Here is a 13363-nt window from a genome sequence, read left to right on the forward strand (position 1 = left end):
TGGCTGCTTTTACATATACATACTCTACAACAGTCTAATGTTGAAAAAAAAAACATAAAATAGGTCTCAGTGTTGCAATGAACCCAATACTATCTTGACTTATCATACAGTGGGGCAAAAAAAGTATTTAGTCAGCCACCAATTGTGCAAGTTCTCCCACTTAAAAAGATGAGAGAGGCCTGTAATTTTCATCATAGGTACACTTCAACTATAACAGACAAAATGAGAAAAAAAATCCAGAAAATCACATTGTAGGATTTTTAATGAATTTATTTGCAAATTATGGTGGAAAATAAGTATTTGGTCACCTACAAACAAGCAAGATTTCTGGCTCTCACAGACCTGTAACTTCTTCTTTAAGAGGCTCCTTTGTCCTCCCCTCGTTACCTGTATTAATGGCACCTGTTTGAACTTGTTATCGGTATAAAAGACACCTGTCCACAACCTCAAACAGTCACACTCCAAACTCCACTATGGCCAAGACCAAAGAGCTGTCAAAGAACACCAGAAACGAAATTGTAGACCTGCACCAGGCTGGGAAGACTGAATCTGCAATAGGTAAGCAGCTTGTTTTGAAGAAATCAACTGTGGGAGCAATTATTAGGAAATGGAAGACATACAAGACCACCGATAATCTCCCTCGATCTGAATAGCTTCTACCCCCAAGCCATAAAACTCCTGAACAGCTAATCAAATGGCTACCCAGACTATTTGCATTGTCACCCCCTCTGGAACGCTGCTGCTATCCTCTGTTATTTCTATGCACAGTCACTTAAATAACTCTACCTACATGTACATATTACCTCAATTATCTCTACACCGGTGCCCCCACACATAGACTCTATACTCTTATTCTTATCTCTTACTTTTTTGAGGTATTTTCTTAACTGCATTGTTGGTTAAGGGCTTGTAAGTTAGCATTTCACTGTAAGGTTGTATTCGGCGCATTTGACAAATAACATTTGATTTGATGTCTGTTGAGTATGCAGGCCACATATTCAGCTTCCAGGAATTGTGTACAGATCCTTGCAACATGGGTCTGTGCATTATCATGCTGAAACATGAGGTGATGGCGGCGGATGAATGGCACGACAATGGGCATCAGAATCTCATCACGGTATCTCTGTGCATTCAAATTGCTATCGATAACCTGCAATTGTGTTTGTTGTCCGTAGCTTATGCCTGCCCATACCATAAGGTACTCTGTTTACAACATCAGCAAACCGCTCTCCCACACAACGCCATTTACAAATCAAATCAGAAATCAAATTTATTTATATAGCCCTTCGTACATCAGCTGATATCTCAAAGTGCTGTACAGAAACCCAGCCTAAAACCCCAAACAGCAACCAATGCAGGTGTAGAAGCACGTGGCTAGGAAAAAGTCCATAGAAAGGCCAAAACCTAGGAAGAAAGGCCAAAACCTAGGACACTAGGTCACACTAACACTGTCTGCCATCTGCCCTGAACAGTTGACACTGGGATTTTATTTTTTTTATTTAACCTTTATTTAAACAGGTAGGCTAGTTGAGAACAAGCTCTCATTTGCAACTGCGATCTGGCCAAGATAAAAAGCAGTTTGACGCATACAACACAGAGTTACACATGGAATAAACAAACATACAGTCAATAATACAGTAGAAGTCTATATACAGCATGTGCAAATGAGGTAGGATAAGGTATGTAAGGCAATAAATTGATTTATTTGTGAAGAGCACACTTCTCCAATGTGTACCAGTGGCCCTCGAAGGTGAGCGTTTGTCCACTGAAGCCGGCTACAACGCCGAACTTAAGTCAGGTCAAGACCCTGGTGAGGACATCGAGCACACAGATGAGCTTCCATGAGACGGTTTCTGACAGTTTGTACAGAAATTCTTTGGTTGTGCAAATCCACAGTTCCATCAGCTGTCAGCGGTGGCTGATCATAGATGATCTCACAGATGAAGATGCTTCATGTGGAGGTCCTGGGCTGGCGTGGTTACTTGTAGTCTGTGGTTGTGAGGCCGGTTGGACGTACTGCCAAATTCTCTAAAATAACATTGGAGGCAGCTTTTGGTAGAGAACTCAACATTCAATTCACTGCCAACAGCTCTGGTGGACATTCCTGCAGTCAGCATGCCAATTGCAGGCTCCCTCAAAACTTGAGACATCTGTGGCATTGTGTTGTGTGACAAAATGGCATGTTTTAGGTAGGCCTTTTATTGGCCCTGGCACAAGGTGCACCTGTGTAAGGATCATGCTATTTAATCAGCTTCTTGATATGCCACACCTGTCAGGTGGATGGAATATCTTGACAAAGGAGAAATGCTCAATTTCTGGGATCTTCTATTTCAGCTCATGAAACATAGGACCAAAAGTTGTTGTGTTTATATTTTTGTTCAGAATATTTGCAATGCATCAGTGCAACAATGTTATCATAGAAGGGGAAAAAAGTAAGGAACTTGTATGTCGGCCCTGTATTAAATAACATAAATGGTTAAAGAAGTGTGATAAATAAAAACATATACCAATTTCATTTAAGGACCAAAAAACGGACAGCTGTGTCATATAAATGGCAAAATAGTTGGGAAGAGATTTTCGATTTACCCATTCCATGGCACATGGTTTATGAATTGATACGCAAAACAACGCCGGATTCAAAACTTCGAGTTTTTCCATTTAAATTACTATACAAAATTCTTTCATCTAATAGAATGTTATATATATGGGGGATACAATCTTCCCAGCTCTGCAGATACTGCTGTGATGAGGCAGAGTCATTAGATCATTTATTTTGGTATTGTCCATATGTAGCTCGTTTTTAGTCACAGGTCCAGGAATGGCTGAAGAATTGTAACATTTGCCTAGAACTAACGCTACAGATAGCAATACTGGGTGATTTGAAAAGCCATAGTCAATCAATCAATAATATAATTATTTTAGCAAAAATGTTTATTTTTAATTTACAATCTGTAGAAGCTATGAGAATAGGAAGGTTAAATTATTTTGTGAAGCATCACAGCACAGTTGAAAAATATACAAATAACAAGATTAAACAATGTAAAGCATACGGGGTCTGTAAAATGTATATAGGTTCGGGACTTTTGTGAAATAGCATAGTTACAAATAGAAATCAAACTGGATGGACATCAGAAATAGAGGAAGGACTAAGAACAAACAAGATAACTATTGTAAAGTAGACTGTGTCTGTAAAATGTGTATAAGATGTAGAAATTGAAGGTAAAAGCAGAAGTGTTTATTAGTTTACTCCAATTGGGGGATCGGCGGTAGGGTTTGTGGGGAATAATAATAAAGGTATATTCTTTAAAAAAGTATGTATGTATGTCTATATAGGTATGTGTATGTATATATGTGTATATGTATGCATGTGTGTATGGGTATATATATATTTACCCCAAAAATATGGGGGATTGGACATGATGCAGACAATTACATTGGAAGCAACATTCTTTCCGCAATATTAAGTTGATCCACCCCTAAGCTAAATATGATCTAGATATTAGGCTATTCATTTACTAAATATTACGGCTATAGGCTAAACATTTACCTGTCAAAGTCCAAGAAAAATAACAGTTAACAGATTATGAAATTACAAATGTGTAGGGCGTTCCTCCAAGCTGCGCTCAAAGCTTCACAGTTGATTAGGCCAAGGCTTACTTTTTTAGAAAATACAATTATTAAACCTGGGCTACAACAACACAGTGCAATGAGGAATGTATTATTGTTATCGAGTGAATACATAATTATTGTAAACTGATGTAGGCTAATTTGAATAGCCACTGCAGTTTATAGCCTAGACTACATTTACATTTAAGTCATTTAGCAGACGCTCTTATCCAGAGCGACTTACAAATTGGACTAGAGTTTTGTGCTCACTTGAAAACAATAACGTGCTTTATTACATCGTGTTGTTGTAGCCTAGGTAGGATACATTTCTTGTCCCTAAAAAACAATAAAGTAGCTTTTCCATCTGTCTACCGGGGACTGGGAATGATCGCAATTAGCTCAACCTCGGGAGCGCACATAGTTTAGGCTCCCTATGTAGTTGCGTGATAAACCTTTTTTTCTTTCGCCGTGTAAATTGACTGAATATATTCACTCAATCAATCACATTTATCTGTAAAACCCTTATTACGTCAGCAGATGTCAAAGTACCTTACAGAAACTCAGCCTTAAACCCCTGCAGTATTAAGTCTAACATTGAGTTTCTGAATTATGGGCTAATATGCATATGCTTCTAATTTAGGCTATAGACTACATCTCGAGCCAGTCTGTCTTCATTGTTCTGTTGCGCAATTGCGCACCTGGCCACTACGCTGCCACGGATATTACTTTTAAATAGTGTGGAGTCCCAGGAAAAGCCAGACTACAAAAGCTTGTTGGGCACTTATTTCAAATTATTTTCATTAGCCTATAGCCTTGTGATGATGTGGCTCAGTTGGTAGAGCATGGTGCTTGCAATGCTATGGGTTTCGGTTCGACTGCCACGGGGCATCAGTACGAAAAAGTATGCACTCACTACAGTTTTATGTTTCTCTGAAAAAAAAGGTGGTCAATCCGATGTATGCAGTGGCCGTACAGCATTTACTGGGATACGGCCTCTGCAGAAGTCAGAGCTGTTGTCAAGGAAGCGAGTTTGTATTTATACTGGACCTCCCGCCTCCACCTACCATCAACCAATAATTTCTGAAAGGAGCCCTCCACATTGCAACAAAATGTGGGTTGCCACAGCAATGCAGTAAGAAGCTCAATATCACCTCTTGCATGCCTCCAAATGCTGGTAACCACTCATAAACAAATACATTTAGTTTACATTTTTTTCACAAAGTAGTGCACTGGGCCATTACTAGTCCTGTATTAGCAGACAAATATAGACGTCTGTAGGCGGGCAAACAAATATAATCTGCATGGCAGCCTCCCCCACTGGCAAAAAACGTTGTATCCATAGTTTCAGCATTTGGCTCCCATGTTCTAAAAGCGTTCTAAACGTTGGTGGATTATGTGTTAAACGTAACACATAAACGCAACAAGTCTTGGTCCTATGTTTCATCAGCTGAATTAAAATATTCCAGAAATTTTCCATACACACAAAAAGCTTATTTCCCTCAAAATATAGGCACAAATTTGCTTACATCCGCTAGTGAGCATTTATCCTTTGCCAAGATAATCCAACTACCTTACAGGTGTGGCATATCAAGAAGTATACCTTGTGCTGGGGACAATAAAAAGTCACATGGAAATGTGCAGTTTTGTCACACAACGCCACAGATGTCTCTATTTGATGGAGTGTGCAATTGGCATGCTGACTGCAGGGATGTCCACCAGAGCTGTTGCCAGAGAATTGAATGTCCATTTCTCTACAATAAGACACCTCCAACATCATTTTAGAGATTTTGGCAATACATCCAACCGGCCTCACACCCGCAAACCCCGTGTAACCACGCACGCCTAGGTCCTTCACCTGCGGGATCGTCTGAGACCAGCCACCCGGACAGCTGATGAAACTGTGGGTTTGCACAACCAAATAAGTTCTGCAAAAACTGTCAGAAACCGTCTCAGGTAAGCTCATCTGCGTGCTCGTCATCCTCACCAGGGTCTTGACCTGACTGCAGTTCAGCGTTGTAACCGATGTCAGTAGGCAAATGCTCACCTTCGATGGCCACTGGTACACTGAAGACGTGTGCTCTTCACAGATGAATCCCAGTTTCAACTGTACCGGGCAGATAGCAGACATTGTGTGGGGGAGTGGTTTGTTGATGTCAACGTTGTGAACAGAGTGCCCCATGGTGGCGGTGGGGTTATGGTATGGGCAGACATAAGGTACAGACAATAAACACAATTGCATGTTATCAATGGCAATTTGAATGCATAGAGATACCATGATGAGATCCTGAGGCCCATTGTCCTGCCATTCATCCGCTGCCATCAGCTCATGTTGCAGCATGATAATGCACGGCCCATTGAACACGTTTGGGAGGCTCTGGATCGACGTGTACCACAGCGTATTCCAGTTCCCGTCAATATCCCGCAACTTTGCACAGCCATTGAAGAGGAGTGGGACAACATTCCACAGGCCACAACCAACAGCCTGATCATCTCTATGAGAAAGAAATGTGTCGCGCTGCAAGAGGAAAATGGTGTTCACTCCAGATACTCACTGGTTTTCTGATCCATGCACTACTTTTTTTTTTTAAGGTATCAGTGACCAAAAACAGATGCATATCTCTATTTCCAGTCATGTGAAATCCATAGATTAATGTCTAATGAATTTATTTCAATTGCCTGATTTCTTTATATGAACTGTATCTCAGTAAAATCTGAAATAAATCTGAAATTGTTGCATGTTGCGTTTATATTTTTGTTCAGTGTAATTTACCGCATGATGATATCACCATCAAACGCCAAAACAGGCTGAAATTTCAGGTTGTCTTTTCAAACCGCTCTTAAACCTAAAGGGCATTATAATTCGTACAATTTCAGTGTTATTCCAACCTCATAGTGTGGAAATATACAGAGTGTACAAAATATTAAAGACACCTGTTCGTTCCATGACAGAGTGACCAAGTGAATCCAGGAGAAAACGTTGATCCCTTATTGGGGTCACTTGTTAAAATCCTCTTTAAATCAATGTAGAAGGATTTTTACGCCTTGAGACATGGATTGTGAATGTGTGCCATTCAGCGGGTGAATTGGCAAGACAAAAGATTTAAGTCCTTTAAAACGGGGTATGGTTATAGGTGCCAAGCACACCGGTTTGTGTCAAGAACTGCGACGCTGCTGGGTTTTTCACAGACAAATTGACACCTGTGGGAAGTATTTGAGTCAACATCGGCCAGCATCACTGTGGACCGCCTTCGACACCTTGTAAAGTCCATGCCCTGACAAATTGAGGCTATATATTTTATATTACAAATATTTTGAACACTTAAGTGTATTTAAAATGCAGGAAATTGCATTTTTGACTACGCTGGGCTTTTAATGTATGTTTTTATGGAAGCAAATATAAGATTGTGTGCAAGTAAGCCTATACTGAATTTCCACACGTGCATGGGGATCGTATCATGTGCTATTGAGAAACACGTGCAGTGGATGTGTCTGAAATTGTGCATGTTCATGTGGGCTTCCCCTCCTATTTGATTCTACAGCTGTGATAGAACAGACAGATTAATAAAGTATATCCGTTTGTATCAAAGTTTATCAGAGGTGTCAGATGGCTATCCAACTTTTGGCATTGTGCTATTGGGTGAGCACTGTTTAACAAACAGGAGTGGTGCTATTGAGTAAATGGGGACCATGGAGGAACCACAAACCACAGATGGGTGTGGCTTAAAGCCTAGGTCCGGCTGGGGCTTAATGGACTCTTGACAAGATATCCTGAGGGGTATACTACAAAGCAGGATCAGTGAGTTAGCCAGCTAACTTGCCAAAATATTCTGAACTACCTACTTATTTTTTGGAAAGATAAGCTTGATATGGGCATGGTCTAATTGATTAAAAACCAAAAACACATATTTAAGCTTAGCTTTCAATAGTTATTTAATAGTAATTTAAGTTGTTTTATCAAAGTTAGCTTGGCCAACTCATTGAGCCTGCTTTGTAGTATACCTCTCAGATGTGTTGGTGATTCTAGAAAATTCCTTAATCTTTAAAAAAATGTTTCCTTCAATATTACATTGCATTTGCTACAGTATAACCAAATACCAGTACTATAGATCCCATGTGAAATATAATGGTGAGACATACTAAACATAACATTTCAGTAGCGTTTTACATTCCAGGACGAGATTATGTGCTAATAACATGGAGACATTTTGCCCAGTTACCCCATAATTTAATCTGAATTATATTATTCAGGGTAAATATCTATGCATAAAATTAAACGGTTCCTCCCTACACATCACGGAACTAAATTGTGGCCGTCACATATTCCACTATTAGTCAAGTTTCATTCAACATTTTCCAAGTGTACAAACATAGGACTAACCATGAAACTCTTTCCTGAAACATCATTCAACTGCTGTGTGAAGAGTACTCTCTAGAGGCCAAGAGATAATTTACCACTATGTGCTGCAGGAAACATGTCTGTTTTGCCATCACGGATAAGTTAAGGGTCCTTACCAAAGCCCCACTTACCAAAACCAAGAACACATTCGTAATTCTGATAATCATCGAAACCATCAACATGTCCAAAGTTTGTAATTGAATGTCTTATTTAAGTTGAACACTTTCAGACACAACAACCACCTATTTTATGAGCATAAAAAGGTGCTCTCTCTGGCATATAGGACTAACTGGGATACGCAAACCTAATGGCTGCATGTATTACATATACATTGTATATTGCATTCTACCATTTCAATTGAAAAAATAATAATCTGGTGAATATTCTGATGGTACACTATCAACAACCTAAAACCTTTGCCAACTGTGTATTATTATTATTAAATAGCCTATTGCCCGATTAAATAAATAATACATAGAAGAGTTCCAGCCTTTGTTCTAGCAAGGTTCCGTAGTGGTGACAGATGCTGGTGTGGTTGTGTAATATCTATGATTATACAACAGGTGGGTCTAATCCTGAATGCTGATAGGTTAAAACCGCATTCCAGCCAGTGTCGATTCCACAAGTTCCCACCGGCTAAATCTATGACGACATTAAAATGCCTATTTACTCTGTTCCATCTGACTGTGCCATCCACTGTCTCATCAGCCCAGCCAGGTACTTAATAAACTTGAATCTAGACATTCTCATTTCTTTTAAGACTAATATTTAGTTTTCAACAGCGGAGATTTGAATAAAACTTGCTGTCTCTCCGACATCTGCAACATTTTGAATATTGAAACATTCTCCAGCTGTCCCATAGAAATGAACATGTTGGGACGAGACAGAGGCAGCAATTTTTATGGATATATACAAAGAAATGTCAATTGAAAACAGGTCAAACGAAACGAAGTGCAGCTAGATTGCAGTCTTTCCAGCTTCAGTTTGAAGTGATTGTGTTGGCTAGCTCCTCTGAACAAGTGTTCTGACGAGTGAGCATGTTTTCAAAGCCAGGCAAAATCACGCCTGATTAGCTCATTGTTATGGATGTATCCAAATAAATGTCACTAGAAACCTTCCGGCGCCGACAGAGACGAACGCCTCGCTTCGCGTTTCTAGGAAACTATGCAGTACTTTGTTTTTTTACGTGTTATTAGGTTTTATTACATACAGTCGGGAGGAACTACTGGATATAAGAGCAACGTCAACTCACCATCATTACGACCAGGAACACGGCTTTCCGGAAGCGGATCCTGTGTTTTGACCACTACCCAGGACAATGGATCGGATCCCAGCCGGCGAACCAAAACAACGTCGCCGTAAAAGGGGCAGACGAAGCGGTCTTCTGGTCAGAATCCGGAGACAGGAATATCGGGCACCGCTCCAGAGCATAATACTCATTTACATCATTTACATTTAAGTCATTTAGCAGACGCTCTTATCCAGAGCGACTTACAAATTGGTGCATTCACCTTATGACATCCAGTGGAACAGTCACTTTACAATAGTGCATCTAAATCTTAAAAGGGGGGGGGGGGGTGAGAAGGATTACTTATTCTATCCTAGGTATTCCTTAAAGAGGTGGGGTTTCAGGTGTCTCCGGAAGGTGGTGATTGACTCCGCTGTCCTGGCGTCGTGAGGGAGTTTGTTCCACCATTGGGGGGCCAGAGCAGCGAACAGTTTTGACTGGGCTGAGCGGGAACTGTACTTCCTCAGTGGTAGGGAGGCGAGCAGGCCAGAGGTGGATGAACGCAGTGCCCTTGTTTGGGTGTAGGGCCTGATCAGAGCCTGGAGGTACTGAGGTGCCGTTCCCCTCACAGCTCCGTAGGCAAGCACCATGGTCTTGTAGCGGATGCGAGCTTCAACTGGAAGCCAGTGGAGAGAGCGGAGGAGCGGGGGTGACGTGAGAGAACTTGGGAAGGTTGAACACCAGACGGGCTGCGGCGTTCTGGATGAGTTGTAGGGGTTTAATGGCACAGGCAGGGAGCCCAGCCAACAGCGAGTTGCAGTAATCCAGACGGGAGATGACAAGTGCCTGGATTAGGACCTGCGCCGCTTCCTGTGTGAGGCAGGGTCGTACTCTGCGGATGTTGTAGAGCATGAACCTACAGGAACGGGCCACCGCCTTGATGTTAGTTGAGAACGACAGGGTGTTGTCCAGGATCACGCCAAGGTTCTTAGCGCTCTGGGAGGAGGACACAATGGAGTTGTCAAACGTGATGGCGAGATCATGGAACGGGCAGTCCTTCCCCGGGAGGAAGAGCAGCTCCGTCTTGCCGAGGTTCAGCTTGAGGTGGTGATCCGTCATCCACACTGATATGTCTGCCAGACATGCAGAGATGCGATTCGCCACCTGGTCATCAGAAGGGGGAAAGGAGAAGATTAATTGTGTGTCGTCTGCATAGCAATGATAGGAGAGACCATGTGAGGTTATGACAGAGCCAAGTGACTTGGTGTATAGCGAGAATAGGAGAGGGCCTAGAACAGAGCCCTGGGGACACCAGTGGTGAGAGCGCGTGGTGAGGAGACAGATTCTCGCCACGCCACCTGGTAGGAGCGACCTGTCAGGTAGGACGCAATCCAAGCGTGGGCCGCGCCGGAGATGCCCAACTCGGAGAGGGTGGAGAGGAGGATCTGATGGTTCACAGTATCGAAGGCAGCCGATAGGTCTAGAAGGATGAGAGCAGAGGAGAGAGAGTTAGCTTTAGCAGTGCGGAGCGCCTCCGTGATACAGAGAAGAGCAGTCTCAGTTGAATGACTAGTCTTGAAACCTGACTGATTTGGATCAAGAAGGTCATTCTGAGAGAGATAGCGGGAGAACTGGCCAAGGACGGCACGTTCAACAGTTTTGGAGAGAAAAGAAAGAAGGGATACTGGTCTGTAGTTGTTGACATCGGAGGGATCGAGTGTAGGTTTTTTCAGAAGGGGTGCAACTCTCGCTCTCTTGAAGACGGAAGGGACGTAGCCAGCGGTCAGGGATGAGTTGATGAGCGAGGTAAGGGAGAAGGTCTCCGGAAATGGTCTCGCCAATGTCCAGTCTCTTGACAACAAGGTTGATGAAATCCGAGCAAGGGTAGCATTCCAGAGAGACATAAAAGACTAACGTTCTTTGCTTCACGGAAACATGGCTCACTCGAGACACGCTATCGGAGTCGGTGCAGCCAGCTGGTTTCTTCACGCATCGCGGCGACAGAAACAGGCATCTTTCAGGTAATAAGAGGGGCGGGAGAGTATGCCTTATGATTAACGAGAAGTGGTGTGATCATAACAACATACAGGAACTCAAGTCCTTCTGTTCACTGACTTAGAATTCCTCACAATCAAATGTCAACCGCATTATCTACCAAGAGAATTCTCTTAGATTATAATCACAGCCGCATATATTCCCCCCCAAGCAGACACATCGACGACCCTGAACAAACTTTATTTGACTCTGGAAACCACATATCCTGAGGCTGCATTCATTGTAGCTGGGGATTTTAACAGGGCTAACCTGAAAACAAGACTCCCTAAATTCTATCAGCATATTGATTGTGCTACCAGGGCTGGTAAAACCCTGGATCATTGTTATTCTAACTTGCGCGATGCATATAAGGCCCTCCCCCGCCCTCCTTTTGGAAAAGCTGACCACGACTCCATTTTGTTGCTCCCAGCCTATAGACAGAAACTAAAACAGGAAGCTCCCGCCCTCAGGTCTGTTCAACGCTGGTCCGACCAATGAGATTCCACGCTTCAAGATTGCTTTGATCACGTGGATTGGGTTATGTTCCGCACTGCTTCAAACAACATTGACGAATACGCTGATTCGGTGAGCGAGTTTATTAGCAAGTGCATCAGCGACGTCGTACCCACAGCAACTATTAAAACATTCCCAAACCAGAAACCGTGGATTAATGGCAGCATTCGCACAAAACTGAAGCGTGAACCACTGCTTTTAGCCAGGGCAAGGTGACCGGAAACATGACCGAATACAAACAGTGTAGCTATTCCCTCCGCAAGGCAATCAAACAAGCTAAGCGTTAGTATACAGACAAAGTAGCGTCTCAATTCAATGGCTCAGACATAAGAGGTATGTAGCAGGGTCTACAGTCAATCACGGATTACAAAAAGAAAACCATCCCCGTCGCGGACCAGGATTTCTTGCTCCCAGACAGACAAAACAACTTCTTTGCTCGCTTTGAGGACAATACAGTGCCACTGACATGGCCCGCTGCCAAAACGGAGTGTGGTGTCCTGAAAATAACCTCACACTCAACGTCAAGAAAACAAAGGAGATGATCGTGGACTTCCTGAAACAGCAGAGGGAGCACCCCCCTATCCACATCAACAGGACAGTAGTGGAGAGGGTAGTACGTTTTAGTTCCTCGGCGTACACATCAGGGACAAACTGAATTGGTCCACCCACACAGACAGCGTGGTGAAGAAGGTGCAGCAGCGCCTCTTCAACCTCAGGAGACAAATTTGGCTTGTCACCAAAAGCACTCAAACTTTTACAGATGCACAATCGAGAGCATCCTGTCGGGCTGTATCACCGCCTGGTACGGCAACTGCTCCGCCCACAACCGCAAGGCTCTCCAGAGGGTAGTGAGGTCTGCACAACGCATCACCGGGGGAAAACTACCTGCCCTCCAGGACACCTAAACCACCCGATGTCACAGGAAGGCCATAAAGATCATCAAGGACAACAACCACCCGAGCCACTGCCTGTTCACCCCGCTATCATCCAGAAGGCGAGGTCAGTACAGGTGCATCAAAGCAGGGACCGAGAGACTGGAAAACAGCTTCTATCTCAAGGCCATCAGACTGTTAAACAGCCACCACTAACATTGAGTGGCTGCTGCCAACATACTGACTCCAGCCACTTTAATAATGGAAAAATTGATGTAAAAATGTATCACTAGTCACTTTAAACAATGCCACTTAATGTTTACATACCCTACATTACTCATCTCATACTGTACCCTATACCATCTACTGCATCTTGCCATCTTTATGTAATACATGTATCACTAGCCACTTTAAACAATGCTACTTTTAAGTTTACATACCCTACATTACTCATCTCATATGTATATACTGTACTCTGTACCATCTACTGCATCTTGCCTATGCCGTTCTGTTCACTCATTCATATATTTTTATGTACATATTCTTCATCCCTTTACACTTGTGTGTATAAGGTAGTTGTTGTGGAATTGTTAGGTTAGATTACTCGTTGGTTATTACTGCATTGTCGGAACTAGAAGCACAAGCATTTCGCTACACTCGGGGCGGCAGGGTAGCGTAGTGGGGTTAGAGCGTTGGACTAGTAACAGGAAGGTT

This window comes from Oncorhynchus keta, chromosome 2 (assembly GCF_023373465.1).
Source record: "Oncorhynchus keta strain PuntledgeMale-10-30-2019 chromosome 2, Oket_V2, whole genome shotgun sequence".
Taxonomy (NCBI): Eukaryota; Metazoa; Chordata; class Actinopteri; order Salmoniformes; family Salmonidae; genus Oncorhynchus; species Oncorhynchus keta.